We start from the raw sequence: 19,557 nt of genomic DNA, 5'->3' as shown, positions 1-19,557 counted from the left end.
TCGCCGCTTTGTTTAAATGAGCGATTACTCGGGCAGCCGGCGGGCAGCCTCGGCGGGAAGGTGCGCGCTGGGAAACCCGCCTTAGGCAGGGCCAGCGACCCCCCTTTAAATAAACGGGTAAAGCCGGGGTGCGGTGGTAGGTCGGTGTGCTTGGCGGCGGGAGGGGCTGCAGGCCGGGAGGGCCGGCTCGGGGGCGGGCGGCAGATCCCGAGGCTCCGTTCGCCCTCGGCTCCGGCGGGAGGGCGGTGCGGTGGGGTGGCCGGAGCAGCCGTCGGTGGGACCGAGAGTCTGTGTTCAAGGCCGGGACGGACGCGGGCAGGAAAGGAGCCGAGCCCGGGGGGCAGCGCTACCAAACAGCCCCAGGCGTTCTCGCCAGTAAGTAAATCGGCTCTAGGCACCGGTTGCAGCCTGGACGGGACCTTATCTTGTCGGCGGCCAGGGGGAAAGGGAGTGCGCGCGGCCGGGCAGGTCGGGGCTCTGCCGGGCAGGGCTGGCGAGGCACCCGGGGCAGGTGTCACCGCCCCAGCTCTCGACCGTGCTGTCTGCCGGGCGCTGGCTCTGCCTCTGCCCCGGGGCGGACTGAGCCTTCTGCGGGGCTCTGCCGGGCTGGGGGCGGGGAGGATCCCCCCGCAGGGACGGCGGCAGAAGCAGACTACCCAATCCGTGTGCATGTCCGGAAGAAACTGTGATCCTCTACCGGATCGCCCCATCTCCGGTGGTGCCTACGCTGTGAGTGCGGGGCTGCCAGCCAGGATGGGACGGGAGCCACCCGCGACGGGCGGGCCCTGACGCTCCCGGAGCCGGCTCGGTTGCGCCCGCTCTTTCGGGGTGGAGCCGTCGGGCTGATTTTCCACCTGGCAACAGGCGCGTAGGGCCCAGGAAAGACTTTCTTGACAGGACCTCTGTCCTCCATAAAGAGTCTCCAGGCCCCGAGGAGAGCGAGAAGCCAGGAAGAGACAGACACTTTCATCTGACTGAGTCTAACTGTACTTAGTCTGTTGAGCAAAATTAAAGCCTCCTGATTTCAGCGATGTCAGTGAGACGAAAAGAAAAGAAAAAAAGAAAAGAAAAGAAAAGAAAAGAAAAGAAAAGAAAAGAAAAGAAAAGAAAAGAAAAGAAAAGAAGTGTTTAGGGTAATATATCAGAAACAACTGAACGCGACCTCGATTTATCCCGCTTCCTCTGCGAAAGCCGTAAACCCACTCTTCCCCCAGCTGAGAAGTTTGGCGTCAAACAAGCAGAAAACTTGGCCGGACCCGGAGCCTCCCAGCGCCGCCAGTCTCCGCACCCCGCGGGGCGGCGCGGGCGGCCTCCCCTGCCCACAGGATCCCTCTCCGGGGAGCTTTCGGAGGCTGCCCATTTTTTCCTCCGCCTTCCCGTCCTGTGGAGCCGGAATGAAGCAAATGAACAAAACTTGACACGGTGATGACAGTGGCGGCAGGAAAATGTGCGGGATCCGGGGAAAATGCGGGCCCCAGGGCCGGAAGCTGCCCAGGGGGGCAACATCTCCTGCTCCCCCTCCCCACGTCCGCCGCTCCGGAGGAGACGCACTGCTCCGTTTGGAGGAGTTCAAGTCCGATGGGAACAGAGAAAAGAAAGGCGAAAAGATGCCGTCGGGGGAAGCAACAGGAGGGGACTCGTCCTCGTCTCCGACAGGGCAGGCTGCTCTGGCGAGCCCCGCTCCCATTTGGGCCTTGGGCTTCATCGGGATGGGGACGGGGGCCGACACCGGCCTACGGAACCGCCGGTGCACCTCAGGGCGGAGAGGGGCGGGAGGTGGGACGGGAAGGAAAGGTCGGGTCGTCACTCCGAGGAATATTATGAATATTTCCTCTGTCCCCCTTCTCGGCGATGTCGCTGCTCCCCAACGCCCCCGGTTCGGCTGGGCGGGACAGTCGCGCCTGCACGGCCGCAGTATCCGGCGGGGCTCGGCTCTGCTCGAGGTCGCCTTAGGGCAAAGGAACGATTTGGGAAAGTAGCGCGAGGTTAAATCCCGGGCACAGAGACTATCGCCAGGGAAGTCGTTTCGGAAAAGGGCAGCGCTGCTGGTGCTAACATTGCCTGTCGCGTCCAGCCTCCACCACTGCTGTGCTTTGCCGCTGGTGCTGGGGATGCTGGAGAGAAGGAGAAAAAAAAAAAAAGAAAAAAAGAGAGGAAGGGAAGGGAAGGGAAGGGAAGGGAAGGGAAGGGAAGGAAAGGAAAGGAAAGGAAAGGAAAGGAAAGGAAAGGAAAGGAAAGGAAAGGAAAGGAAAGGAAAGGAAAGGAAAGGAAAGGAAAGGAAGACTGAGAGAGGTGGAAGAAAGGAAAAGTGTCAGAGCAGCAGAGAGGTACGTGGCAAGTGCCACCCGTGGGCGCAGCCAGCTGGGAGAAGAACTGAGCCCGTGGAGGGCGGCGGAGCCGCGTGACCCATCCCGGCGGCGAGTGGGGGCCGGCGCTGCCCCCGGGAGGGCTGTCTGCGCCCGCCGCCGCCTCTCCCCGCCCGGGCAAGTGCCCGCTATGCCTCCCGGCCAGGGGCATTTCGGAGAGGGCTGCGGAGGAGCTCCGGGCGTGCCGCAGTCCCGATTCAGTCAACAGCAAAACTCCCCCCGACATCGGCAGCAACGAAATTAACCCCGGCAGTCAGAAAATAAAATGTTTTCCTAATCGGGACGTAGGAGAAGGGCGAAAATGGTAGCTGAGTGGTAGCTAAATCAAATTAACTTGCACTCCTCCGTCTTTTAATTCCTGTTTTTATAAAGGCAGAGAGATTTGGTGAGGGAGGAAGATGTGTTTTCTGTGCAAAGCCAAACTGCTTCGGAGTGCAGAGAACATCAAGTGCGAGAGCAGTCGCCCAGCGCCTGACCGGCACCAGACGGGGCCGTGGGAGACGCCACCCTCCCGTAATCTATAAACGCAACTGTAGCCGCACGACGGGGCCGCTGCTGGCGGCTCACGGCACAGATTGGGTCTTTTTTTACGGTGTCCTCGGAGTGGAAATCTTGCCTTTTCAAATATCGGGTTTTAATTAACGGAGGCACTTTAAGGCAGTGCCTGATTTGGAATTCTCATAGAGTTTGGTATGGAAATTCAACGCACTTTTGCGTAGCGTTACTGTGAAAGAACATGAAATCTTGCTCTTTCTTCAACTTTATTGACCTGGCCGACAACTCAGAATCTCATTTATGATATGAAGACTGGTTAAATCAGTATTATATATTTTTTTTTCTTGTGGGTTTATTAGAAGACTATTAGCTTTCATGTTTTATGGCTGTTAGTTTTTGCTATCTCTGCTTGCTTTTAATTTAATTTGGACTCTTGACAACCGCACTGTTAGTATAAAAGTAGTTATAAATGTTAGCACTACAATAAGGCAGTTGTACATCCTATTTAAGAAACATAGATCACTGCGTTAAAAGAAAGCTCTCAGACAGCCCTCTGTGAGACAGACGCTGCTACGAATGGCTTGTGCCACATCGCGCTGCGTGCTGGAACTGAAATTTTTTTGTTTTGAAACGGTGTTCAGTGTATTTTAGAGAGGACAGCCGAGATTTCCTAGCAGCGTGCTGGTTTTGCTCGAAATGTGTTACTGGATTACATTTAGATTGATGGTTTAATTCAGATTGTTAGTATCTCGTCGTCTGACACATTGACATCACCGAAGTGGATAGACTGGAAGACTATTTTAATTCTTGTGCTTGTCACAAATTTACTTTCCAGAAGCAGAGCAACACGAGGGCAATGTCGAGTTCTCTTCTGACTGGACAGGGATGAGCAGACTGTGCAGAGGTGCTGTAGTCAAATTCTGCAGTCAGATAATATTCTCTACCTGAATACAGGACATTTTTTTTTCTCCCTTCATATATTTTCAGATTCGCTGGCAACAAGAGGTCAGAACAAAATTTCCCCCTGTTTATTAAGTATGAAGCTGAAGTCCTTACTCAGACCTTTAATGTAACCTGTGGATGACGACAGGATCGGGCCCATACCAGGCACTGCTCCTGGCGCGAACATAATCTTAATGGAAATAACTGATGTGCATTCCAGTGCCGCTAATTAAAGGCGGCATTTTATTTTCTGCATTTAAATACTGGTTTGAAAAAACTTCTGGAAAAAATACGGCATAAAACCTTAGTAATAAAATTTGAAATGTCGAACACTAATTAATTAGACATGTGCAAATTACTAATCCTTTGATATATGACATTTGCTACCAAAAGACTGAAATTAGTTTCGGTAAACAATACAAATCACTTAATCAACAGTTTGTATTTTTTTTTTTTTTCTGTAGTGAATGCACCTGAAACCTGCATTTTATTTAGAGAAAAGATTATAGAGAACCAGTTTGAATGTTTTTAAAACTATCACACGTGCCATGATATTAGTCAACTGTGAAATATTTTGCAGTATTTGGAATTTATGAAGAAAAAAAAAAGTCCATATTGTTGAATATTCACCCATTAAATAGTTTATTTTTAGAGGCTTGGTAAAATTTGCAGTACCTCCAAAATATTGAAAGCATCCAGTGGTCACAGAGCTGAGACTGTAATGCACATTTCCTGTACACAGAACTCAGACAGTGATGCACATTTCAGACATGCAAAACGGGCTAAACCTGGCATTCCTGGTAAATGAACTTGTCACATACTTGGAATGATGGCTGCCTTGTTACTGCATTGAAGGATAATAATGCTGCTCAAAGCCTGTATTTTTTTTGTCTCCCATATTTGCACCTAGAATGTTAACGGTTTCAAACAGGCAAGTTTTCTTTGTCTTTCTTTCTGGCCTTTCACATTGCTGCAGCTGTTTGTGCCTTCATTACTGTGAACTTTCTCCATCTACTACACCTGATACTGAAAGTCATCCCCTGATTTCTAAGAGCCCTCTCCCTTACTGTTTTAGCAAATAGTCAATGGCTACTGAGTTAATCTCAAAGTCGCATAGGCTATTTAAATATCAGCTATAAAAAAGTAGTGGTTGGACAGAAAGCACATGAGAGCTACCCTTTGGTCTCCGCCAAATCCTCCCCATCAGAAACCCCAGACTTGCTGCTGTTTAATAAGCTTCACAAATGTTTAAAGTTATCTTAGGCCAGTGGGAAAACATTGGCATTAAAACGACTAAAGATTAAAATGTTTTGCTGTCTCAGAAACAAACAAGCTTAATACAATTTTTCTTCATAGCCAGAGTGAAAACAAATAAAGCCATAGAAGTCATGGAATAATTCTTCTAGTAGACATTAGAAAGCATGGAAGACGCACTAAAGAGAAAGAAAAACATCCTTGTCTCATTTTGTATCTTAATTTTAAACAATGCACATCTCATGTGAGTATTTACGGGTTGTTAATAGTCTAATACAAATTCTAGAAGGCACAACAAAAATTATCAGCAGTCTATTCACAAACCTTTGCCATGTCTCAGTGTTTGGGGATGGGCGTATGGACTGCCTTCACCACCCCTGAATAGGACTCTATTGTGTGGGCTTGTTCCATTGGGATCAATGGGGCGACATGTGCAATGAGATGCTAATGAACACCAGAAACGATGGTAAAATCTGGCCCAGCTAAGGCGTAAGTCTATTTTTACAAATCACTTCTGAGTCTCTTGCTATATTGCCTCTAGCTGAGCTGTTGGAACTTCAAATGTTCAGGGAGGCTTTACTAGATAAAATCAGGGGTTTTTCATCATTTAAACCACGTTTTCCCACCCTTAAAATTTGAATCACTCTCCACTCTCATCTTGTTTAAAGCTGTAGCTGAAATGAGGCAGTTCGTTTTCAGTGACAATTGCACCATTAATGTAAATGCAGTTCCACAAATGGAAAATAAAATACACTGGAGGAAAATAGCATCAAGCACAAGTACAAAAGGGAAGAATGATGGTCAAAAAGCAGGCACATGGGAAAGGCTAATGTTGGCAGTGTATAGCCCAATGATCATTGCCCCACCACACCTGCAGAATGCACCCCTTCCCCAGGTCTTCAGAAATATTTGTTTCTTGCACAGTGGGGACAACAGTCCTAGGTCCATCTTGGAGAAGTCCTTGAGCAATGGCATAACGGTGGAGGGAACTGCGCTGGGTGACTGCTTGAGACCAGGCACGGGTCTGTTGTGCTGTGGGAGACTGGTGGCTGTAGGACCCACCAGTGCCCTTTCTTGGTCCTCCAGTTCTTCAGACTGGCTCAGGACATAGGGCTGAAATGTGTCACTTAACTGCAAAACCTACAAAGCTATGGATGTAGGACTGGGAGCCTCTGGTTCTTGGCAGCTTGGAGCAGGCTTAGAAGTGCTCAGACACAATAGTAATGAGGATCATAAAAGTCCAACCTCTGTCTCTTGAAAGACAGAGAGAGGGAGATAAGACTAGATCCACGGACACCATCTTTTCTCATCAGCTTATGGCAAAGGTTAATTATTAACTATTGAAACACTGAAGAACTGTGGTGTTTGTTTGCTTATTATGAGGCCTGTCAGGGCAAGAACCAAACCTACTGGAGCTGACTGATGTGTCTTGGTTTCAATAGACTCAGAGGTCAGGCTTCTGAAATAGAAATCACCAGTGCAGTTCCTTGCAATAAAGAACCAGTGAGTACTGTAAGGAAGGGCTTCATTACTCCAGTGAGATAATTTAGCTTTCAAACAAAAATGCTTTAATTGGGGGCAGGCCCTTCCATATTTGTTTCCCAAGAAGGAAACTGATTAGTAAAATGTTAATAATAAGATCTTAAGAGAGCCCATGCCAACCATAGACACTAAGCTCAGGTAAGGGTCCTCACAGTTCCTCGTCAGCCACTGGCGCTGAGCAAAATTGTTGACAGGGGAAAGCAAGCCAGCTTCTCTAGTTTGCTAATACTGCCTCTGTAACTGTTTTGCCTGTTATTCTTTTTCACCTGAACCAAAGGTGAGTGTCCAGTAGCAGTACTTTCACGTATCCAGATCTAGCCTGAAGTCATTATCTCTTTTTCTTTGTCAGGGAGACACTTCCTTGCAGGGGTGCTTAGCTGGGTCCCTGATAAACCTTTTCCTTCACATAGAACTCAGTGGCTTGAGATACTGCCAGGAAATTTAATTTGGAGAGGAAATACAAGGGATATGAATGATTCCTCAGTGAAGGTTCATGCCCTGAGTCCTCTGGTCGTCAGGAGTGTTGCTGGCTGGGAGTGTGGGACAGAACAGGATTTTGGGAGCTACAGCCCCTTCTCAACCAGCTATTACACACTAAAACAAGCAATCAGAACTGCTCCTATGCTGCTCCCTTTTTCCTTTCAGATATTTTGTATAGTCAGGGAAGGTGAGAGTTCTAGGTTTCTTCCAGGCACAAAGAATATCATTTTGGAGTGGGATGACATACACACAAACCAAGGAAAAGCCTTTGACTCTTAATTGGCAGAACACCATTTTGTACAAAGGTCAATAAATATTTTATCTCATCCACTCATCAGTAGTGCATTGTCCTCAAGGAAACATCCATGATCTGTAAGTCCCACTAATAATTGTTACCTGTAGTTCAGTTAGACAAACAGATCCAAAAAAGATGGATATGCTGAGATGTGCAAAACCTTCACTGAGAGAAGTGCTGTGTAAATAGGTAAGACAAACAGGAAAGTCTGGGCAGCAATAAGCATAATGTAAAAAATGTAGGAAGTAAAGGGGAAGAAGTAGGAAATTATATGTATTTTTGATTTTATAGCTCTGTATAACTGATATTCACAGCTGCAGTGGGAAGTAATTATTTTTACTGCTTCTGAAAATGAAATTCAATTTAAAGTTCATAGGTACATATGTTTTGGGTTGTCTTCTCTTCTTCATATTTGCTTTGTTACTAAGTGAACCACTGCTCCACAACTGGCAGTCACCCGAAATGGATATTCACTGTTTTGCAGTTCTAGATTCTGTAGCTATTGCTGCCTTTTTCCTAAATTGCAGAGGTCCAGTCTTGCATCATTAGTGTATGTGAACTACTCAGAACTCCCTGAAGATTTGAGAAGCATGAACACACCTGATAACCTCCCTGCTTTTCAGTGTTTCAAGGGTTTCCACCTGTCTAAAATCCCATAGAGTCACTTGTACATCACAACATTTGGTGACTTATCAAAATCATCAGAATTCATACACCTAGTTCCTTTAATCTGGATATTCATAGCACCCTTTCCCACATATTTTTATTGGAGTAAGACTTGGAGTTGCAAAATCGACAAGCTAACAAAATATTAGTTCAAACTTGGTCCACTTTATTAATGTGAATAAAGACCCACTGGGTTTTATACTGGCTTACTCTGGTATTAGTAGATTAATATTAAATCTATTGACTTCAGCTAATATTCATACACAGCTCCATTCCTTTTAAAAATAGAAGTAAGAAGAAATAATTAAGAGAGTATCTTTCATATTTTAGCAACATTTCAGTTTCCTTCAGCCCGTTTCATATACTCTGAAATTTAATTTCTGGGCCGAAAATTGTAAAACAAATACAGACTTATTGCAAGTCAAAAAATCACTTAAAAGACACTCTGCAGGGTTTAAAAAGTTTTCCTTTTTTTTTTTTTTTTTTTCCTTTCCATCTGGTTGTGTATGTTCCTGTCCCTAATAAGTCATAGCAAACAATATAGTATTCCACAAGAGCTTTTATCCTAGTGAGCAAAAAGTGAGTGGAAAGACTGAACAAAAGAATGAATGAATTAATTAATGAATGGATGAATGTATTAAAAAAAGGCTCCACCTGCTCTGCTCAAAAAATCTCTCACTATACTACGGAGAGGTTTGTTACACTGACTAATGTTAAAACTTCCCTCTGAATTTTTTAACAATATGATTTGTTTATATTTGGAGTGATCATCAAAATGCAAACTATGTAACATAGACTGTGCCTTTACTGATGCATCTAATATCAGGAAGTCATCGCTATCACTGCCCTAAAGGCAACGAGGAAGGCAGAAGGCAGCCTATTAAAAACAACAGAAGAGGAAAAAAGCCAGATTTTTCCATTGCTTTATCAGAAATGCCTAACACACTTGTTTAATCTTAAGGTCTTGCCTTGCCTGCGTGAACAGTTCATGTACATGTGAAGGATTTAACAACATGAGCAAAGACACTTTAAGAATTTTGTGCCTTTATGTTCTAAACCCAGTGATGCTTCCTTGTCTTCCAACAATAGACAAGAAATATCATAGCAAACTGCACAGGAGAGGACCTTGATTTGCCTACCAAACCCTGGCAGAGATTGCCACAAGTCTGCAGACAGGCTGCTCTAAAAAGAGAATCAAGAAAGCCACAATACTTCTGCCTTCTTGTCAGGGCTATAGCAGACCCCCACTGGTGGCACCAAAGGGAAAGAGTTGGTGGCTACGGGGTGCAGGATTAATGGGGAGGGTGTATAGGGGGGTGGTTTTGTGTGTCCCCCCCAGACAAAGAGCCCTGTCCCCCTCAGGAAGGTGCTGAACTGCAAAGCAAGCTCCCAGCTCCTTTTCTCTCTCTTGGTGGCATTTGGAAGTGTAAAGCTTTGAATACCAATTGCTTGAACTGGACATATGTGAATCTCTTCTAATCCTACTAATCCCGTCCCCAAGTGCTTCTTTGTATGTGGAGACAACACACATAGATCTAAGTGAAAGTGGCCGTAATCCTGGAAATGTGGAAAAATGTCCCAGTGTGGGAGTTGGGAGAGGGAAAAGCTCCCTAGCGCAGGGGTCTCGCTGGAAGAGCTTTGTGTTTGTGGGGTGAGTGAGAGGCGACGGTGGGGGCAGGGAAGAAATGAAGGAGAGCTCTCACCTTCCTGGAGCTGCCAGGAGGAAAGCAAATCCACCCAGCCGGAAAGTTCCCTTGCAAACAGCCGTGGCACACTTGAGCAAACCTGCAGAACTGAGACAAAGTTTCCAAACGCTGGGAAATCCACCCATCGGCAGCTTTCAGCAGTGTGAGCTCAGCAGGCTAGGCGCTAATGTGCTGACTTCATTATTTCCCAGCCTCACCCCGCTGAATGGCAGATTTGTGCCGGGATGGTGGGCTACCACTCCACACTGCTTCGACCACAAAGACAGGGAGGGGAGCTGGGATTGTGGCCCCAGTCAAGAACATGGGCTCTCTCCATCTTATGAGTGTCCTCACTCTGTGCAGAAGTGAGAATGGGGCCATGCAAGCAGATGTCTTCACGGGACACTAACAAGGCAGCAGAGAAGTCAGCTCATAAATGATCAATTTTACTATTAATTCAGCCTCTTTGAAAACTGATTTCAAGCATTGAATCCTCTACCCACATGTAGCTAAAAGGATAGAGATGGGAGAAGATTCTGTGTCTTTGATTCAGCACCAAAACCTCAGCATTTGACTGGGCTATTACTTAAAATTAACATCCACCTGGATATTAACAAACCCTATGGGTTTTCCAAATACACGAGTCATATAATTCAGCCATGTGAATTTTCCAAACGTCAGACAGCTAATTTACATTTTCTTGCCTAGTCGCTGAATAAAGCGTGTTTGTACCCCACAGTAGATAGTGTACAAGGAAATTAATCTGGTTTTTGTATGTGCTTTCAAAAGATTTTAAAATATGGAGCAATTGATAACATTATTTGCCAGCCAAATCTTTATTTTGCTCAATAAATCTCTAGATAAAACCATGTTAGGTAAGAAAATCTGAGGCGATATATTCTCTGGGAGCTGACTTTTTTATTACCTCACCAGACTTTGTGCTTTCATAAATAAGTGTCAGCTGAAATTAACCTGCTGTTTAGAGATAGTATAAAACATCCCAAAATCAGCCTGGGGACTGGGAGACTGGGAGTTTTTTTGGTTTTGTTTTTTTGTTGTTGTTGTTGGGTTTTTTTGTTTGTTTGTTTGTTGTTTTGTTTTGTTTTGTTTTGTTTTGCGTTTAAACTTCCTGAACCTCATAGGGACAGAAGAAGAAGGTAGGTCCTTAACTTTGCATGGATAAAGCAATAAGATTGTCTTTTGAAAATATGCTAAGCCAAACCCTACAATGCACTAAACTAACTTCATTAACAGGAAACCACTCAGAGCGCATCAGAGAACGTGTGGGATAAAATGGGATGAGAATAAACTGCTGGTTGTCTACTTCCGATGGAGCTGTGTGGACTTGACCCCACTGCTGGACACAGAAACACCACTCAGGTGAAGAAATGTTACTTGTCTGGACATTCAAGGGGCATCACTGATCTCATAGAATCACTGAATCATTTAAATATGAAAAGGCCTTTAAGGTCCCCTCAGCCTCCTTTTCTCAAGGCTAAACAGTCCTAGCTCCCTCAGCCACTCCTCATAAAACTTGTTCTCTAGACCCTTCACCAGACCTATAGCCCTTCTCTGAACTTGCTCCAGCACCTCAGTGTCTTTCTTGTAGTAAGTGGCCCAAAACTGAACACAGTATTCAAGGCAGGGCTGAGTACAGGGGGATGATCACTGCCCTAGTCCTGCTGGCTGAACTATTTCTAATACAAGCCAGGATGTTTTCAGACCTTTGGGCCACCTGGGCACACTGCTGGCCCATGTTCAGCCAGCTGTTGATCCCCAGGTCCTTTTCCACTGGACAGCTTAAATCCAGGATGTCCTCCAATTCCAGCAGTACTGCCCTCCCCGTGACATCGCCAGCATTCTGTCCTGTGTGCTGGCATGACAGGAGGCCTGGTGTGGTCTCCAATGTCACTCAGGCTTCAAAGGCCAAAGGGTTAACTGTTTATTTAGTCACTCTGTCTAATTAGCTAAGACAGGCTCTGAAGGAGAGGTTCAGCTTCAGTCAATGGTTCATTTGTTATGAGGTGATCATTGGTAATAGTGCAAGCAAGGTAAATATCTATGTCACTCTGAGCCAAGGCAAATCTGCATTGTACTGGGCAGTGGGAATACAGGACATGACACACAGCACACAACTGACTTGATGTCAGGACAATATTTAGAAGGCCTTTCTAGAAGTACTTCAAATGCTGGTTGGCAAAAGGTCATGCCTGGGGGAGACCCAAGGGGTAGGACAGTGCAGGTGTGACCTGTCCAGCCTCAGCCTGTCATGTAGATGTGCAAGGGAGTGGACTGCTGACAGGGGAGTAGCCCCCATTTGCAATCAGACCTGTAGCATATGCACTGAAATATGCCATGGCGAAGAAAATCAAGCCTAGGTGTTGCTATCTCTGCTTGTCTACAGTCATCCTGGCACACGAACATTCATGGGAATTTTTTTTCTTAATACTGCCGTAAATTAAGGACATTATATCCAGGTTAGGATCCTCATCGTCATTTTGTTGTCTTTGACAGGTTCACACCAGCTAGGGATCTGACCCAATTTCTATAATCTGCCCCAAATGCTGACAGTTAGGGTCTATTTCAGTTTAAATCAATGAAGCATTAATATCTTTAAAGCAATTTAGTTTCAAATGGTTGCAAATAGAATGAAGAAATGTGGCACCCTGCAGGCTGAAGGAAAACCACTGAAATCAATTGGGTGAACTTGGAACATAGTATTTACTGTTGGGATCTACACAAATTCAACTGCCAAAGGCAAGATTAGTTGGATTAGTGCTTCACTGGTCCTTCATTATCCATTTCTCCCTCAGTGACATGGTTTTTGTCTTCAGTTAACTGTGCTTATTAAATGAAAATGGTGAAGGATTGAGGCAAAAGTATATATGTAGAAGGAAGATGTTGAATTTTGTTAATCTTGTTTAGAATGTTATTGCATTTCATTACACAGGAAATTTCATCGAGGTTTACTACATATTCTTCCAGTGTTAAGTCTCAGAGCCTCACTCTATTACAAGGAAGTGGAGGCACAGAAAAAAATATCACAGTTCAGTTACTTGCCAGTCAGAAGACAGGCAGAAAGCAGAATCAGGTCCACCTGAACATGGGGTTTCTGAGCACAGACCACCCTTTGCTTCCTCCAGTTTAGACTGTTTTCTAGGCTGTGATAACCACTGGAGAACTAGTTGTGTGTAAGAGGATCCCAGTCTGCCTCTTAACAGGGATAGCAGAGAGGGAAGGAGCCCCAGAACAATGGGAGTTCAGGCTTGGCTCTGCTGCAGACACTCAATACTATACCAGGTTTACAAGCTGTCTTGTGCAGGGAGGTGCTGATGCACAGGAGAACCAGGCTGCTGCTCTGGAAGGTGGATGTGGATCAATTCAGGCTGTGCCATGGAAAAGTCAGAGCCATGTAAATAACTTGAGCTCAACACGTTTTTCTCTTGATCTTTGTGCAGCAGCCAACGTGAACTATGAGGTTGGGTCCAGTCACAAAGCAAGAGGGAGGCGTATTTGCATGTGCCACAGGCAATACAGGGGATATGAGCATAACATCTACTCAAGTCTCCAGCTAAGTTTGCAGTTGAATCTGAAAGTATCCCATCCATTTACTCATTGTGCAGGTAGAAAGTGTGCCCCAAGGCACATTTCAAACAGCCTTTTAAGTAGTCTGTGAAGCCAAAAGAAATATGTCCACATTACTTTTTTAATTTCTCACTGTTTCAAACCAGGTTTAATTAAGCACACTGCAACCTTGGAAAAATCTAAGAAACAGGGAAGTGATATTGATTCTTTATTATCACTTTAATTGTCTATTCTGATGTGTTAAAACTGAAACAATCTTCCAGCTGCAATGTCTAATGAACTCCAAGATCAAACAAGGTCTTGCTAATTACAGAGTTAATGAGGACAAGTTCTCAGGCAGAGTTAAGTTAGTAATTACATATTTCAAAGCATCTTGAAGCTCAATAAGATCTTCATTTGGTGCTATAATGGTATACATTTTGCATTTTTTCTTTCTGAACATGCTATAGAAGGGCACCCTATGTATGGTATATGCTGCTAATCATGTGCAAACAGCACAAAGACAACTTCAATAAATTAAGAGACTGACTCTTTATAAATCACCTCAACTCTGAAATCTCATTTACATTTCTGCTATACTATGTAATGTGTTTACACACAAATAATGTCAACATTAGCATGGGAGGGGGATGAATTTAAATTCCACAGCATGTTCCTGAAACCAAACCATCAAGAAAAGGCAATCAACATTTTAAATGAGCATACAGGCAACTAGATGTTAAAAGAGAAGCACTACTAAATCAGGCCTTTGAACCCACAGTAGCAAAATGAACCTTACGTCTGGAACTGTTTCAAGGGAACGCTTACACTGGGCACAAGCAGCATAGGGCAACTGAAGCAGTACTGTGTTTAAAGCAAGTTATTCTTCTCAGTCCTGCCGGGAATGCTTGTATCTAAAAATTATTGTTTCCAGGACTTTTTTTGTAAATAGGGGTTATTCTCTGTTTATCTCCTGCTTTCATTATTTTCTCTTTTCAAATTGATGGCAACCTTGGACTTGTAGCTGTACTCCTAAAAGATCGGCAAGGTTTGCAATAGAGAAAAAATAAAAAAGCCAAACATCAAAACAAAACCGAACAACAACAACAACAACAACAACAAACCAACAAATGAAAAACCCTCTACCCAAAGCAAACCAAAGCAACCAAAACCAAACCCCCAGACAATGAGATTGCTGCATCTGTGCTGTTTAGTGCAAACAGCGGCAGCTTGTCGCAGTAGCAGGAGTTTGACTGCATCCAGCAGGTAACCATGCTGGATTAAGCAATCCATTTCATCTGCCTTGCATCAAATAAAAGATGTCACCTGGAAATGCAGATAATCTGACAACATGTTGCATTTGCTTTATTGCTCACAGCCCTGGACCAAGAGCAGTACAGCAGGAGATACCAGATACCAGATACAGGCCCAGGTATATCAGCAGTGCCCATGAATCCGCTGCAACTCTTTGATTTTGTGTTACACATGAATAGTCTGCATAAGCAAAAATTGGTACAGCATGACACCAGCCCTTCCTAAGCTGAGGAGAGAGCTGGCAGTCTAATAGGTTGGAATCTTTGTCCTATTACTTCCTCATGGAACTGAAAAATCCTCTAATATAATTTTAACCAGAGTTATCTTTCTCCATATAGCAAAATTCTAACTCTTTGTTTTGTTAGCTTTGTATGTAGTTGTGTAACAAGTACTTTTAACCAGAGTCCCTCAATATTACCAAAGAGTTTCTCATACCACTTAAAATGGGGAATGTTTTCCCATCCTACGTAGCCTTTGGTTTCCACTCTTTTCAATATGATCTCTGCTTTGTTCCTTTTCTGTGCTGGGAGACGATAATGAGGTTCACACACCTTCTGCTCTGGTGCTTGGAAATCTACCCTGGGTTTAGCTCAGCTGCAGCGAGCTGAGAGGTTTTCCCTTGCATGCCGCCAATTTTCAGTGCGCTCATATGTGGCTGGCGCGGTAGGGGGCTAATCCCAACAGCAAACATTATACTCTTTCCGTACGCACTTACACTTTGGAATCAAGGGTAAAAAGTTCTCTTTGAAGCCCCTTTCCTCTGAATGGTCTGGCAAGCTAACGTGGACTTCCCAGTCTCTGGCCAGAATTCAAATGTATCGCGGTGCAGCTCAGTGACTGTAGCAATTGTCCCAGGCCCGCCCAGCACACCAGTCTTCCTGTGCCACAGGATCAGACGGACGTGCTTCTTTCTTAAGAAGCAGGAAGCTGTTTATTCAAGCACAGCTGCAGCCAACATTCTTGAGCAAAGTTTACCCACAGTGAATTTGCCTGTTTTTATCAGTTCGCTATCTCCAATGCCTTACGTTGCAGCACACACCATTGTGGAAACTGAAAACAAGTGATTTAGAGAAATTATTTCTGATCACTGGACATAGGTTGAGCTGGCAAGTCTGACCAGTAGAATAATGTTCAAAAGCTCATGCTCTTTTCCATTTCAATGACAATAGAGACACATTCTGTGCTCAATCTGGAAACAAATGTTGCCCATATTTGGATCTCAGTGGGAGCTGTGCATGTGGAATTTGGCCCAAAGAGTCGTTTTTCAAGATGCTGTTTCCCCTTGCCCTGCTCCAAATATTGGTTCTTGCTATTTGTAGACTGCAACAGAGGTTATGTTAAAGTAAGTATCTGCCTGAAAACAGATGTTTGATGCAGACATGCCATGTGGTTGTAAATGTGGAATAATTCTACAGATTTCCTGGGGGTTACTTAGAACTGGACTGGCACAAGTAAGAACTGCATTGGGTCTGTTGTGCATCATGCTGGCTGGGTGTTTTTATACCAACTCCTTTTTACCTGTTCCTTGAATTTTCATAGGCAAATCTTCCTTCTAGCTGTGATTCCAAAGAAGGCAAACAATATTTGCAATGTTATATACTTGCAACAGTTTCCTATATTAGTTTGATTATTTTTGAATGTTACTAATTTTTCAGATTAAGTGTACTGTAGGAAATTAGATGATGCTTTACACACTCAGTTTCAACCCTTTGAAACCAGGAAAATAAAAAGGATCACATGCAGGCATCTGGGGAGGAACCTCGTTTCTTCCTCACATGCAGGAAGAAAGAAGCTTCCAATTGGACTAAATCAGAAGGGGACCTAAACTTCTTCAGTGTGCACATTTTTTTTAGCTATGAATGTTACGTATTTAGGTTTCTTTGATACTCACAGATAAATGCATAGTGGAGACTAAACTTCCTATAGAGAGCAGTGGTGGATGACTAGGACATAGTCCTGAAAACTGAGAATCAAAGGGATGATTCCTCTCAATCAAAAGAATTACTTAGTGTGTGGCTTCCACTTCCTCTGGACAGGCAGGATCCTTGGACAAGAGGCAGTCTCCCTCAGCAGGAGGACAAAGGAAAGAGGGAACATTGTGATTTACCTCTGAACTCTTCTTTCCAGGCAGATCTGCTTTATGAATTTGACCCAAATTTTTAAATTGGAATGAACCAGACTTCATTCAGAGATGAATTTCTTAGTAAGCAAATAATTTTATTTTATATTTCTCTCTCTGTGCTACATCTGCAGCTGAATCTTTGGCTCAAAATGAAATCCTTGAAAGCAGAGTGTTCTCCCCTTCCTTTGTTAGAGCCACAAGGATAACAGCTCCAGTTAGGCAAGCTGAAAAGTGTTGGCTTCACTTTTCCACATGGCCTACATCTCCTGGACTTCACAGAGATTCTGCTTTACATTATTGCAGGTAGGAAGAGTATGGGCCCACATATTTATCTGCTTCTGTTACTCATCTTCTCATGTTCTTCCATACATGAAGCTCTTTATGGTTACTTGCTCACAGAGCAATACTCTCTAGAGCTACTGCATAAATGTGGCTCTGAAAACTTACCTGAGAGCTACTGGTGGATTGTGATCCATCCGAGTCCATTTTGTTCTCGTAGAGCCACCCCAGTGTTGTTGTGTGCTGACAGGTGAACAAATGCAGAAGTACGTTTCTCCACTATTCTACATAGTTACTCATAGCACACTTAGCGAAACTTATGTAATAAAACATGATTGCAAAACATTCAGCCGTCACTGTGCAGAATGTAGCCTTAGCTTTGGCAGCACTTGAACATTAATGTGAGAGCTCTCAAGCACACTACTGGCCTCCCAAACTCTGCAAATGGAAGAGCACATGAAGAGGCTACTCCTGTGTAGGAGGGTGTCGTACTTTTCTGGCATGTAATGTGTTGGATTTCAGATGCATTGCGCTAATGAGAGCAAGCACTTCGCTGGTCTGAAGGCCCTACCCTATAGGGCTTAAAAATCCTTCCTGTGTAACTGCCTTTTCTGCTTGCTTGACTACTTACATGGTCTTTATTTTTCTCTTCCAGGGAAAAGAGGGAGGAGGGGACTATTTCCCTAGACCCCTTGTTCTCTCTGTTTTGCTTTGAATGTTGCGGTGTGTTTTGTTCCCCCCTCCAAACGTGCTCGGATAACCCGAAAGAAAGAGAAGTCCTTTTTTTTTTTTTTCATCCCTTTTCCCTGAGGAGACAGAGAGAGAAAGGGGGCGGGGGCTGGAAGAAAGATTAAGATGTAAGCTGGCTAGATAAGCCTGGAACTGGGTTTATTACTACTGCTGAATGAGAGTACAAGGATATAAAAGCAAACCTGCTTTACTGGAGCTGGAGCGAGGTTGGTGGGAGACCTACACTGATTGTGTGCCACTCCGAGAAGGGATGTTTCATTAATTACACATTAACTATGTGCACTGAGGAGGAGGCAGAGGATAAAAAATGCAGATGTTTCTGCTGCCCGACAGAATGAAAACCACTCTTGATCCTGTCAAAAGAACATTTTGAATCAAAGGGCTCCACAGAAGTGGAAGAATGAGTTTTGTGGCTGAGTGCAATGGTGCGGCCTTTTAATCATTAAACCCTTTTATAGCGGTAAAATGAACATCCATTGTCATGGCCACTCCAATGGGGCCATCGGAGCTGGTGAAAAGGGAATGCTTTACGAAGGGCACTAAAACAGGACACAACCAGCCCTGCTGCTGGATTTCTAAAGGTAACAACAGCAGTGCATGACAAAGAATGAAAAGACGGCCCAGGTTGGTTTGCTTAAATTACTTTCCTCCCCAAGCCCTCCTTACAAGCTAAACATGCACCAGATATAATGAGCATTAGGACTTCACAGGCTGGCAGTTTCCCTCCTTTGTTTCCTCAGAGTTTTACTGTCTTGGTTTAATTTTTTCTGTTCTTTAAGTGAAGGCTCCTTAGGAAAACTGATTGAAATGTTGTTTTATTCTTAATCACTCTCTATAGTTGTAGTAAAGCCATTAGCATTGTGAGAAGAATCGTCTTCTCTTCTTGCAGCCACACCACCCATGACTCCCCAAGTATGCAGGGACAGCAACACTTTAAGACTGTTTTTCAAATGAAACATCTCCAACCCATTTTTAAAAAGCAGACTTAATTTTAATTTGTCAGGCCATGACCCTGGAGTTTTAGGCATATCCCTTCCTTGCTTCTTTCTTTTCCTTCCCTTTAATTTCTCAGTAGAAAAGATTCAATAAACTATTTCTCACATCAGTCTAGGAAGAATTGGAAGATTTATTTCCCAAAGTTCATATAAACCTTGGAAAACCATATTGTCAGGTTTTTTGGAGCAGAACTTGTCAGAGAAAAGTAACCTCATTTCATGGGGAGTTTCACATCTAGGTTTTGTTCCAATAGGAAACAAAAGGGAATAAAATCCCAGCTCCTAGGTAATCCATCTGACGGACACCCTGGTACCATGAATCTCAACATTCTGGACTGTGAAAGAAGTCAAAAGAAGATGAGAGCTAAAGATAGCAAGGCTTTCTGGCTCTCAGCCAGTCATTCAAATGAGCTGCTGAGCACTTTGGGAGCTCTGGATTTGGAAGAAACAGGCAATCAACTAGTCAGAGACATTTTTACCATCAGAAATTTTCTGAATTTGGATGCTGAACTCTGAACAAACTCTGAAAAAATGTCAATACAGCTGAATCAGCAGAATAGGATGAAAAATATTTTGATGGACTATTTTAGACCAATTATTTACAAATAATTTCTGGGATAGAACTAATATTGAGAGTTTTATAGTTTTTGTGTCATTTGGAATGCAAATGTATTTCAAATAGTGTATCTATTAATCCTTATATCAAATACAAAAATAACAAAAATTTCTCAGGAGCCCTGGAGGCTATTTGTGTACTAACTGTACTGTTTAGCTATGAACACTATTTTATTTTTACTTAAGGGATGAA

At 44.0% G+C, this 19,557-nt stretch overlaps 1 long non-coding RNA gene across 1 annotated transcript; it reads left to right on the top strand.

Annotated features, from left to right (window-relative positions):
* Positions 1-255: 255 nt before the first annotated feature.
* Positions 256-11,106, top strand: LOC139827731 (uncharacterized). Its single transcript, XR_011738650.1, has 2 exons — positions 256-375; positions 10,980-11,106. It is a non-coding gene; the product is annotated as an uncharacterized lncRNA (long non-coding RNA).
* Positions 11,107-19,557: the final 8,451 nt, after the last annotated feature.

The sequence above is a fragment of the Patagioenas fasciata genome, chromosome 3, assembly GCF_037038585.1.
Source record: "Patagioenas fasciata isolate bPatFas1 chromosome 3, bPatFas1.hap1, whole genome shotgun sequence".
NCBI lineage: Eukaryota > Metazoa > Chordata > Aves > Columbiformes > Columbidae > Patagioenas > Patagioenas fasciata.
Note: the sequence above shows the minus strand (reverse complement) of the source record. Positions and strands in the feature narration are given on the sequence as shown.